The 13,033-nt window shown below is 61.6% G+C and overlaps 1 protein-coding gene across 4 annotated transcripts in view; it reads right to left on the bottom strand.

Annotated features, from left to right (window-relative positions):
• LOC144505264 (G protein-coupled receptor kinase 6-like) overlaps positions 1 to 13,033 on the bottom strand; it is a 226,085-nt gene that overhangs the window by 109,849 nt on the left and 103,203 nt on the right. The gene's annotated exons all lie outside the window — the stretch shown is intronic.

Here is a 13,033-nt window from a genome sequence, read left to right as displayed (position 1 = left end):
GCCCACACCCACTGTACACACACCGCACTGCCCACACCCAGTGCACACACACCGCACTGCCCACACCCAGCGTACACACACGGCACTGCCCACACCCAGCGTACACACACTGCACTGACCACACCCAGTGTACACACACTGCACTGACCACACCCAGTGTACACACACCGCACTGACCACACCCAGTGAACACACACCGCACTGACCACACCCAGTGTACACACACCGCACTGACCACACCCAGTGAACACACACCGCACTGACCACACCCACTGTACACACACTGCACTGACCACACCCAGTGTACACACACCGCACTGACCACACCCAGTGTACACACACCGCACTGCCCACACCCAGTGTACACACACCGCACTGACCACACCCAGTGTACACACACCGCACTGCCCACACCCAGTGTACACACACCACACTGCCCACACCCAGCGTACACACACCGCACTGCCCACACCCAGTGAACATACACCGCACTGACCACACCCAGCGTACACACACCGCACTGCCCACACCCAGTGAACACACACCGCACTGCCCACACCCAGTGTACACACAACCAACACTGCCCACACCGAGCGTACACACACCGCACTGCTCACACCCAGCGTACACACACCGCACTGCCCACACCCAGCGTACACACACCGCACTGCCCACACCCAGTGAACACACACCGCACTGACCACACCCAGCGTACACACACCGCACTGACCACACCCAGCGTACACACACCGCACTGCCCACACCCACTGTACACACACCGCACTGCCCACACCCAGCGTACACACACCGCACTGCCCACACCCAGTGAACACACACCGCACTGCCCACACCCACTGTACACACACCGCACTGAACACACCCAGCGTACACACACCGCACTGCCCACACCCACTGTACACACACCGCACTGCCCACACCCAGCGTACACACACCGCACTGCCCACACCCAGTGAACACACACCGCACTGCCCACACCCAGTGTACAGACAACCAACACTGCCCACACCCAGCGTACACACACCGCACTGCCCACACCCAGCGTACACACACCGCACTGCCCACACCCAGCGTACACACACCGCACTGCCCACACCCAGTGAACACACACCGCACTGACCACACCCAGCGTACACACACCGCACTGACCACACCCAGCGTACACACACCGCACTGACCACACCCAGCGTACACACACCGCACTACCCACACCCACTGTACACACACCGCACTGCCCACACCCAGCGTACACACACCGCACTGCCCACACCCCGTGTACACACACCGCACTGCCCACACCCAGCGTACACACACCGCACTGCCCACACCCACTGTACACACACCGCACTGCCCACACCCAGCGTACACACACCGCACTGCCCACACCCACTGTACACACACCGCACTGACCACACCCACTGTACACACACCGCACTGCCCACACCCAGTGTACACACACCGCACTGCCCACACCCACTGTACACACACCGCACTGCCCACACCCACTGTACACACACCGCACTGCCCACACCCAGTGTACACACACCGCACTGACCACACCCAGTGTACACACACCGCACTGCCCACACCCAGTGTACACACACCGCACTGCCCACACCCAGTGTACACACACCGCACTGCCCACACCCAGTGTACACACACCGCACTGACCACACCCAGTGTACACACACCGCACTGCCCACACCCAGTGTACGCACACCGCACTGCCCACACCCAGTGTACACACACCGCACTGACCACAACCAGTGAACACACACCGCACTGACCACACCCAGCGTACACACACCGCACTGCCCACACCCAGTGTACACACACCGCACTGCCCACACCCAGTGTACACACACCGCACTGACCACACCCACTGTACACACACCGCACTGCCCACACCCACTGTACACACACCGCACTGCCCACACCCAGTGTACACACACCGCACTGCCCACACCCAGCGTACACACACCGCACCGCACTGCCCACACCCAGCGTACACACACTGCACTGACCACACCCAGTGTGCACACACCGCACTGACCACACCCAGTGAACACACACCGCACTGACCACACCCAGTGTACACACACCGCACTGACCACACCCAGTGAACACACACCACACTGACCACACCCACTGTACACACACTGCACTGACCACACCCAGTGTACACACACCGCACTGACCACACCCAGTGTACACACACCGCACTGCCCACACCCAGTGTACACACACCGCACTGCCCACATCCAGTGTACACACACCGCACTGCCCACACCCAGCGTACACACACCGCACTGCCCACACCCAGCGTACACACCGCACTGCCCACACCCACTGTACACACACCGCACTGCCCACACCCAGTGTACACACACCGCACTGCCCACACCCAGTGAACACACACCGCACTGCCCACACCCAGTGTACACACACCGCACTGCCCACAACCAGTGTACACACACCGCACTGACCACACCCACTGTACACACACCGCACTGCCCACACCCACTGTACACACACCGCACTGCCCACACCCACTGTACACACACCGCACTGCCCACACCCACTGTACACACACCGCACTGCCCACACCCAGTGTACACACACCGCACTGCCCACACCCAGTGAACACACACCGCACTGACCACACCCAGTGTACACACACCGCACTGCCCACACCCAGTGTACACACACCGCACTGCCCACACCCAGTGCACACACACCGCACTGCCAACACCCAGTGTACACACACCGCACTGACCACACCCACTGTACACACACCGCACTGCCCACACCCACTGTACACACACCGCACTGCCCACACCCAGTGTACACACACCGCACTGCCCACACCCAGTGTACACACACCGCACTGCCCACACCCAGTGTACACACACCGCACTGCCCACACCCAGTGTACACACACCGCAGTGCCCACACCCAGTGTACACACACCGCACTGCCCACACCCAGTGTACACACACCGCACTGCCCACACCCAGCGTACACACACCGCACTGCCCACACCCAGCGTACACACACCGCACTGCCCACACCCAGTGTACACACACCGCACTGCCCACTCCCAGTGTACACACACCGCACTGCCCACACCCAGTGTACACACACCGCACTGCCCACACCCAGTGTACACACACCGCACTGCCCACACCCAGCGTACACACACCGCACTGCCCACACCCAGCGTACACACACCGCACTGCCCACACCCAGCGTACACACACCGCACTGCCCACACCCAGTGTACACACACCGCACTGCCCACACCCACTGTACACACACCGCACTGCCCACACCCAGTGTACACACACCGCACTGACCACACCCACTGTACACACACCGCACTGCCCACACCCAGTGTACACACACCGCACTGCCCACACCCACTGTACACACACCGCACTGCCCACACCCAGTGTACACACACCGCACTGCCCACACCCAGTGTCCACACACCGCACTGCCCACACCCAGTGTACACACACCGCACTGCCCACACCCAGTGTACACACACCGCACTGCCCACACCCAGCGTACACACACCGCACTGCCCACACCCAGCGTACACACACCGCACTGCCCACACCCAGCGTACACACACCGCACTGCCCACACCCACTGTACACACACCGCACTGCCCACACCCAGTGTACACACACCGCACTGCCCACACCCAGTGAACACACACCGCACTGCCCACACCCAGTGTACACACACCGCACTGCCCACACCCAGTGTACACACACCGCACTGACCACACCCACTGTACACACACCGCACTGCCCACACCCACTGTACACACACCGCACTGCCCACACCCACTGTACACACACCGCACTGCCCACACCCACTGTACACACACCGCACTGCCCACACCCAGTGAACACACACCGCACTGACCACACCCAGTGTACACACACCGCACTGCCCACACCCAGTGTACACACACCGCACTGCCCACACCCAGTGTACACACACCGCACTGCCCACACCCACTGTACACACACCGCACTGCCCACACCCACTGTACACACACAGCACTGCCCAAACCCACTGGACACACACCGCACTGCCCACACCCAGTGTACACACACCGCACTGCCCACACCCAGTGTACACACACCGCACTGCCCACACCCAGTGTACACACACCGCACTGCCCACACCCACTGTACACACACCGCACTGACCACACCCAGTGTACACACACCGCACTGCCCACACCCAGTGTACACACACCGCACTGCCCACACCCAGTGTACACACACCGCACTGCCCACACCCACTGTACACACACCGCACTGCCCACACCCAGCGTACACACACCGCACTGCCCACACCCACTGTACACACACCGCACTGACCACACCCAGTGTACACACACCGCACTGCCCACACCCAGTGTACACACACCGCACTGCCCACACCCAGTGTACACACACCGCACTGACCACACCCAGTGAACACACACCGCACTGCCCACACCCAGTGTACACACACCGCACTGCCCACACCCAGTGTACACACACCGCACTGCCCACACCCAGTGTACACACACCGCACTGACCACACCCAGTGAACACACACCGCACTGCCCACACCCAGTGTACACACACCGCACTGCCCACACCCAGTGTACACACACCGCACTGACCACACCCAGTGTACACACACCACACTGCCCACACCCAGTGTACACACACCACACTGCCCACACCCAGTGTACACACACCGCACTGACCACACCCAGTGAACACACACCGCACTGACCACACCCAGCGTACACACACCGCACTGCCCACACCCAGTGTACACACACCGCACTGCCCACACCCAGTGTCCACACACCGCACTGACCACACCCACTGGACACACACCGCACTGCCCACACCCACTGTACACACACCGCACTGCCCACACCCAGTGCACACACACCGCACTGCCCACACCCAGCGTACACACACGGCACTGCCCACACCCAGCGTACACACACTGCACTGACCACACCCAGTGTACACACACTGCACTGACCACACCCAGTGTACACACACCGCACTGACCACACCCAGTGAACACACACCGCACTGACCACACCCAGTGTACACACACCGCACTGACCACACCCAGTGAACACACACCGCACTGACCACACCCACTGTACACACACTGCACTGACCACACCCAGTGTACACACACCGCACTGACCACACCCAGTGTACACACACCGCACTGCCCACACCCAGTGTACACACACCGCACTGACCACACCCAGTGTACACACACCGCACTGCCCACACCCAGTGTACACACACCACACTGCCCACACCCAGCGTACACACACCGCACTGCCCACACCCAGTGAACATACACCGCACTGACCACACCCAGCGTACACACACCGCACTGCCCACACCCAGTGAACACACACCGCACTGCCCACACCCAGTGTACACACAACCAACACTGCCCACACCCAGCGTACACACACCGCACTGCTCACACCCAGCGTACACACACCGCACTGCCCACACCCAGCGTACACACACCGCACTGCCCACACCCAGTGAACACACACCGCACTGACCACACCCAGCGTACACACACCGCACTGACCACACCCAGCGTACACACACCGCACTGCCCACACCCACTGTACACACACCGCACTGCCCACACCCAGCGTACACACACCGCACTGCCCACACCCAGTGAACACACACCGCACTGCCCACACCCACTGTACACACACCGCACTGAACACACCCAGCGTACACACACCGCACTGCCCACACCCACTGTACACACACCGCACTGCCCACACCCAGCGTACACACACCGCACTGCCCACACCCAGTGAACACACACCGCACTGCCCACACCCAGTGTACAGACAACCAACACTGCCCACACCCAGCGTACACACACCGCACTGCCCACACCCAGCGTACACACACCGCACTGCCCACACCCAGCGTACACACACCGCACTGCCCACACCCAGTGAACACACACCGCACTGACCACACCCAGCGTACACACACCGCACTGACCACACCCAGCGTACACACACCGCACTGACCACACCCAGCGTACACACACCGCACTACCCACACCCACTGTACACACACCGCACTGCCCACACCCAGCGTACACACACCGCACTGCCCACACCCCGTGTACACACACCGCACTGCCCACACCCAGCGTACACACACCGCACTGCCCACACCCACTGTACACACACCGCACTGCCCACACCCAGCGTACACACACCGCACTGCCCACACCCACTGTACACACACCGCACTGACCACACCCACTGTACACACACCGCACTGCCCACACCCAGTGTACACACACCGCACTGCCCACACCCACTGTACACACACCGCACTGCCCACACCCACTGTACACACACCGCACTGACCACACCCAGCGTACACACACCGCACTGCCCACACCCAGTGTACACACACCGCACTGCCCACACCCAGTGTACACACACCGCACTGACCACACCCACTGTACACACACCGCACTGCCCACACCCACTGTACACACACCGCACTGCCCACACCCAGTGTACACACACCGCACTGCCCACACCCAGCGTACACACACCGCACTGCCCACACCCAGCGTACACACACTGCACTGACCACACCCAGTGTGCACACACTGCACTGACCACACCCAGTGTACACACACCGCACTGACCACACCCAGTGAACACACACCGCACTGACCACACCCAGTGTACACACACCGCACTGACCACACCCAGTGAACACACACCACACTGACCACACCCACTGTACACACACTGCACTGACCACACCCAGTGTACACACACCGCACTGACCACACCCAGTGTACACACACCGCACTGCCCACACCCAGTGTACACACACCGCACTGCCCACATCCAGTGTACACACACCGCACTGCCCACACCCAGCGTACACACACCGCACTGCCCACACCCAGCGTACACACCGCACTGCCCACACCCACTGTACACACACCGCACTGCCCACACCCAGTGTACACACACCGCACTGCCCACACCCAGTGAACACACACCGCACTGCCCACACCCAGTGTACACACACCGCACTGCCCACAACCAGTGTACACACACCGCACTGACCACACCCACTGTACACACACCGCACTGCCCACACCCACTGTACACACACCGCACTGCCCACACCCACTGTACACACACCGCACTGCCCACACCCACTGTACACACACCGCACTGCCCACACCCAGTGTACACACACCGCACTGCCCACACCCAGTGAACACACACCGCACTGACCACACCCAGTGTACACACACCGCACTGCCCACACCCAGTGTACACACACCGCACTGCCCACACCCAGTGCACACACACCGCACTGCCAACACCCAGTGTACACACACCGCACTGACCACACCCACTGTACACACACCGCACTGCCCACACCCACTGTACACACACCGCACTGCCCACACCCAGGGTACACACACCGCACTGCCCACACCCAGTGTACACACACCGCACTGCCCACACCCAGTGTACACACACCGCACTGCCCACACCCAGTGTACACACACCGCAGTGCCCACACCCAGTGTACACACACCGCACTGCCCACACCCAGTGTACACACACCGCACTGCCCACACCCAGCGTACACACACCGCACTGCCCACACCCAGCGTACACACACCGCACTGCCCACACCCAGTGTACACACACCGCACTGCCCACTCCCAGTGTACACACACCGCACTGCCCACACCCAGTGTACACACACCGCACTGCCCACACCCAGTGTACACACACCGCACTGCCCACACCCAGCGTACACACACCGCACTGCCCACACCCAGCGTACACACACCGCACTGCCCACACCCAGCGTACACACACCGCACTGCCCACACCCACTGTACACACACCGCACTGCCCACACCCAGTGTACACACACCGCACTGACCACACCCACTGTACACACACCGCACTGCCCACACCCAGTGTACACACACCGCACTGCCCACACCCACTGTACACACACCGCACTGCCCACACCCAGTGTACACACACCGCACTGCCCACACCCAGTGTACACACACCGCACTGCCCACACCCAGTGTACACACACCGCACTGCCCACACCCAGTGTACACACACCGCACTGCCCACACCCAGCGTACACACACCGCACTGCCCACACCCAGCGTACACACACCGCACTGCCCACACCCAGCGTACACACACCGCACTGCCCACACCCACTGTACACACACCGCACTGCCCACACCCAGTGTACACACACCGCACTGCCCACACCCAGTGAACACACACCGCACTGCCCACACCCAGTGTACACACACCGCACTGCCCACACCCAGTGTACACACACCGCACTGACCACACCCACTGTACACACACCGCACTGCCCACACCCACTGTACACACACCGCACTGCCCACACCCACTGTACACACACCGCACTGCCCACACCCACTGTACACACACCGCACTGCCCACACCCAGTGAACACACACCGCACTGACCACACCCAGTGTACACACACCGCACTGCCCACACCCAGTGTACACACACCGCACTGCCCACACCCAGTGTACACACACCGCACTGCCCACACCCACTGTACACACACCGCACTGCCCACACCCACTGTACACACACAGCACTGCCCAAACCCACTGGACACACACCGCACTGCCCACACCCAGTGTACACACACCGCACTGCCCACACCCAGTGTACACACACCGCACTGCCCACACCCAGTGTACACACACCGCACTGCCCACACCCACTGTACACACACCGCACTGACCACACCCAGTGTACACACACCGCACTGCCCACACCCAGTGTACACACACCGCACTGCCCACACCCAGTGTACACACACCGCACTGCCCACACCCACTGTACACACACCGCACTGCCCACACCCAGCGTACACACACCGCACTGCCCACACCCACTGTACACACACCGCACTGACCACACCCAGTGTACACACACCGCACTGCCCACACCCAGTGTACACACACCGCACTGCCCACACCCAGTGTACACACACCGCACTGACCACACCCAGTGAACACACACCGCACTGCCCACACCCAGTGTACACACACCGCACTGCCCACACCCAGTGTACACACACCGCACTGCCCACACCCAGTGTACACACACCGCACTGACCACACCCAGTGAACACACACCGCACTGCCCACACCCAGTGTACACACACCGCACTGCCCACACCCAGTGTACACACACCGCACTGACCACACCCAGTGTACACACACCACACTGCCCACACCCAGTGTACACACACCACACTGCCCACACCCAGTGTACACACACCGCACTGACCACACCCAGTGAACACACACCGCACTGACCACACCCAGCGTACACACACCGCACTGCCCACACCCAGTGTACACACACCGCACTGCCCACACCCAGTGTCCACACACCGCACTGACCACACCCACTGGACACACACCGCACTGCCCACACCCACTGTACACACACCGCACTGCCCACACCCAGTGCACACACACCGCACTGCCCACACCCAGCGTACACACACGGCACTGCCCACACCCAGCGTACACACACTGCACTGACCACACCCAGTGTACACACACTGCACTGACCACACCCAGTGTACACACACCGCACTGACCACACCCAGTGAACACACACCGCACTGACCACACCCAGTGTACACACACCGCACTGACCACACCCAGTGAACACACACCGCACTGACCACACCCACTGTACACACACTGCACTGACCACACCCAGTGTACACACACCGCACTGACCACACCCAGTGTACACACACCGCACTGCCCACACCCAGTGTACACACACCGCACTGACCACACCCAGTGTACACACACCGCACTGCCCACACCCAGTGTACACACACCACACTGCCCACACCCAGCGTACACACACCGCACTGCCCACACCCAGTGAACATACACCGCACTGACCACACCCAGCGTACACACACCGCACTGCCCACACCCAGTGAACACACACCGCACTGCCCACACCCAGTGTACACACAACCAACACTGCCCACACCCAGCGTACACACACCGCACTGCTCACACCCAGCGTACACACACCGCACTGCCCACACCCAGCGTACACACACCGCACTGCCCACACCCAGTGAACACACACCGCACTGACCACACCCAGCGTACACACACCGCACTGACCACACCCAGCGTACACACACCGCACTGCCCACACCCACTGTACACACACCGCACTGCCCACACCCAGCGTACACACACCGCACTGCCCACACCCAGTGAACACACACCGCACTGCCCACACCCACTGTACACACACCGCACTGAACACACCCAGCGTACACACACCGCACTGCCCACACCCACTGTACACACACCGCACTGCCCACACCCAGCGTACACACACCGCACTGCCCACACCCAGTGAACACACACCGCACTGCCCACACCCAGTGTACAGACAACCAACACTGCCCACACCCAGCGTACACACACCGCACTGCCCACACCCAGCGTACACACACCGCACTGCCCACACCCAGCGTACACACACCGCACTGCCCACACCCAGGGAACACACACCGCACTGACCACACCCAGCGTACACACACCGCACTGACCACACCCAGCGTACACACACCGCACTGACCACACCCAGCGTACACACACCGCACTACCCACACCCACTGTACACACACCGCACTGCCCACACCCAGCGTACACACACCGCACTGCCCACACCCCGTGTACACACACCGCACTGCCCACACCCAGCGTACACACACCGCACTGCCCACACCCACTGTACACACACCGCACTGCCCACACCCAGCGTACACACACCGCACTGCCCACACCCACTGTACACACACCGCACTGACCACACCCACTGTACACACACCGCACTGCCCACACCCAGTGTACACACACCGCACTGCCCACACCCACTGTACACACACCGCACTGCCCACACCCACTGTACACACACCGCACTGCCCACACCCAGTGTACACACACCGCACTGACCACACCCAGTGTACACACACCGCACTGCCCACACCCAGTGTACACACACCGCACTGCCCACACCCAGTGTACACACACCGCACTGCCCACACCCAGTGTACACACACCGCACTGACCACACCCAGTGTACACACACCGCACTGCCCACACCCAGTGTACGCACACCGCACTGCCCACACCCAGTGTACACACACCGCACTGACCACACCCAGTGAACACACACCGCACTGACCACACCCAGCGTACACACACCGCACTGCCCACACCCAGTGTACACACACCGCACTGCCCACACCCAGTGTACACACACCGCACTGACCACACCCACTGTACACACACCGCACTGCCCACACCCACTGTACACACACCGCACTGCCCACACCCAGTGTACACACACCGCACTGCCCACACCCAGCGTACACACACCGCACTGCCCACACCCAGCGTACACACACTGCACTGACCACACCCAGTGTGCACACACTGCACTGACCACACCCAGTGTACACACACCGCACTGACCACACCCAGTGAACACACACCGCACTGACCACACCCAGTGTACACACACCGCACTGACCACACCCAGTGAACACACACCACACTGACCACACCCACTGTACACACACTGCACTGACCACACCCAGTGTACACACACCGCACTGACCACACCCAGTGTACACACACCGCACTGCCCACACCCAGTGTACACACACCGCACTGCCCACATCCAGTGTACACACACCGCACTGCCCACACCCAGCGTACACACACCGCACTGCCCACACCCAGCGTACACACCGCACTGCCCACACCCACTGTACACACACCGCACTGCCCACACCCAGTGTACACACACCGCACTGCCCACACCCAGTGAACACACACCGCACTGCCCACACCCAGTGTACACACACCGCACTGCCCACAACCAGTGTACACACACCGCACTGACCACACCCACTGTACACACACCGCACTGCCCACACCCACTGTACACACACCGCACTGCCCACACCCACTGTACACACACCGCACTGCCCACACCCACTGTACACACACCGCACTGCCCACACCCAGTGTACACACACCGCACTGCCCACACCCAGTGAACACACACCGCACTGACCACACCCAGTGTACACACACCGCACTGCCCACACCCAGTGTACACACACCGCACTGCCCACACCCAGTGCACACACACCGCACTGCCAACACCCAGTGTACACACACCGCACTGACCACACCCACTGTACACACACCGCACTGCCCACACCCACTGTACACACACCGCACTGCCCACACCCAGTGTACACACACCGCACTGCCCACACCCAGTGTACACACACCGCACTGCCCACACCCAGTGTACACACACCGCACTGCCCACACCCAGTGTACACACACCGCAGTGCCCACACCCAGTGTACACACACCGCACTGCCCACACCCAGTGTACACACACCGCACTGCCCACACCCAGCGTACACACACCGCACTGCCCACACCCAGCGTACACACACCGCACTGCCCACACCCAGTGTACACACACCGCACTGCCCACTCCCAGTGTACACACACCGCACTGCCCACACCCAGCGTACACACACCGCACTGCCCACACCCAGTGTACACACACCGCACTGCCCACACCCAGCGTACACACACCGCACTGCCCACACCCAGCGTACACACACCGCACTGCCCACACCCAGCGTACACACACCGCACTGCCCACACCCAGTGTACACACACCGCACTGCCCACACCCACTGTACACACACCGCACTGCCCACACCCAGTGTACACACACCGCACTGACCACACCCACTGTACACACACCGCACTG

The sequence above is a fragment of the Mustelus asterias genome, chromosome 16 (genome assembly GCF_964213995.1).
Source record: "Mustelus asterias chromosome 16, sMusAst1.hap1.1, whole genome shotgun sequence".
Lineage (NCBI taxonomy): Eukaryota > Metazoa > Chordata > Chondrichthyes > Carcharhiniformes > Triakidae > Mustelus > Mustelus asterias.
This window is presented reverse-complemented; position numbering and strand designations above follow the sequence as displayed.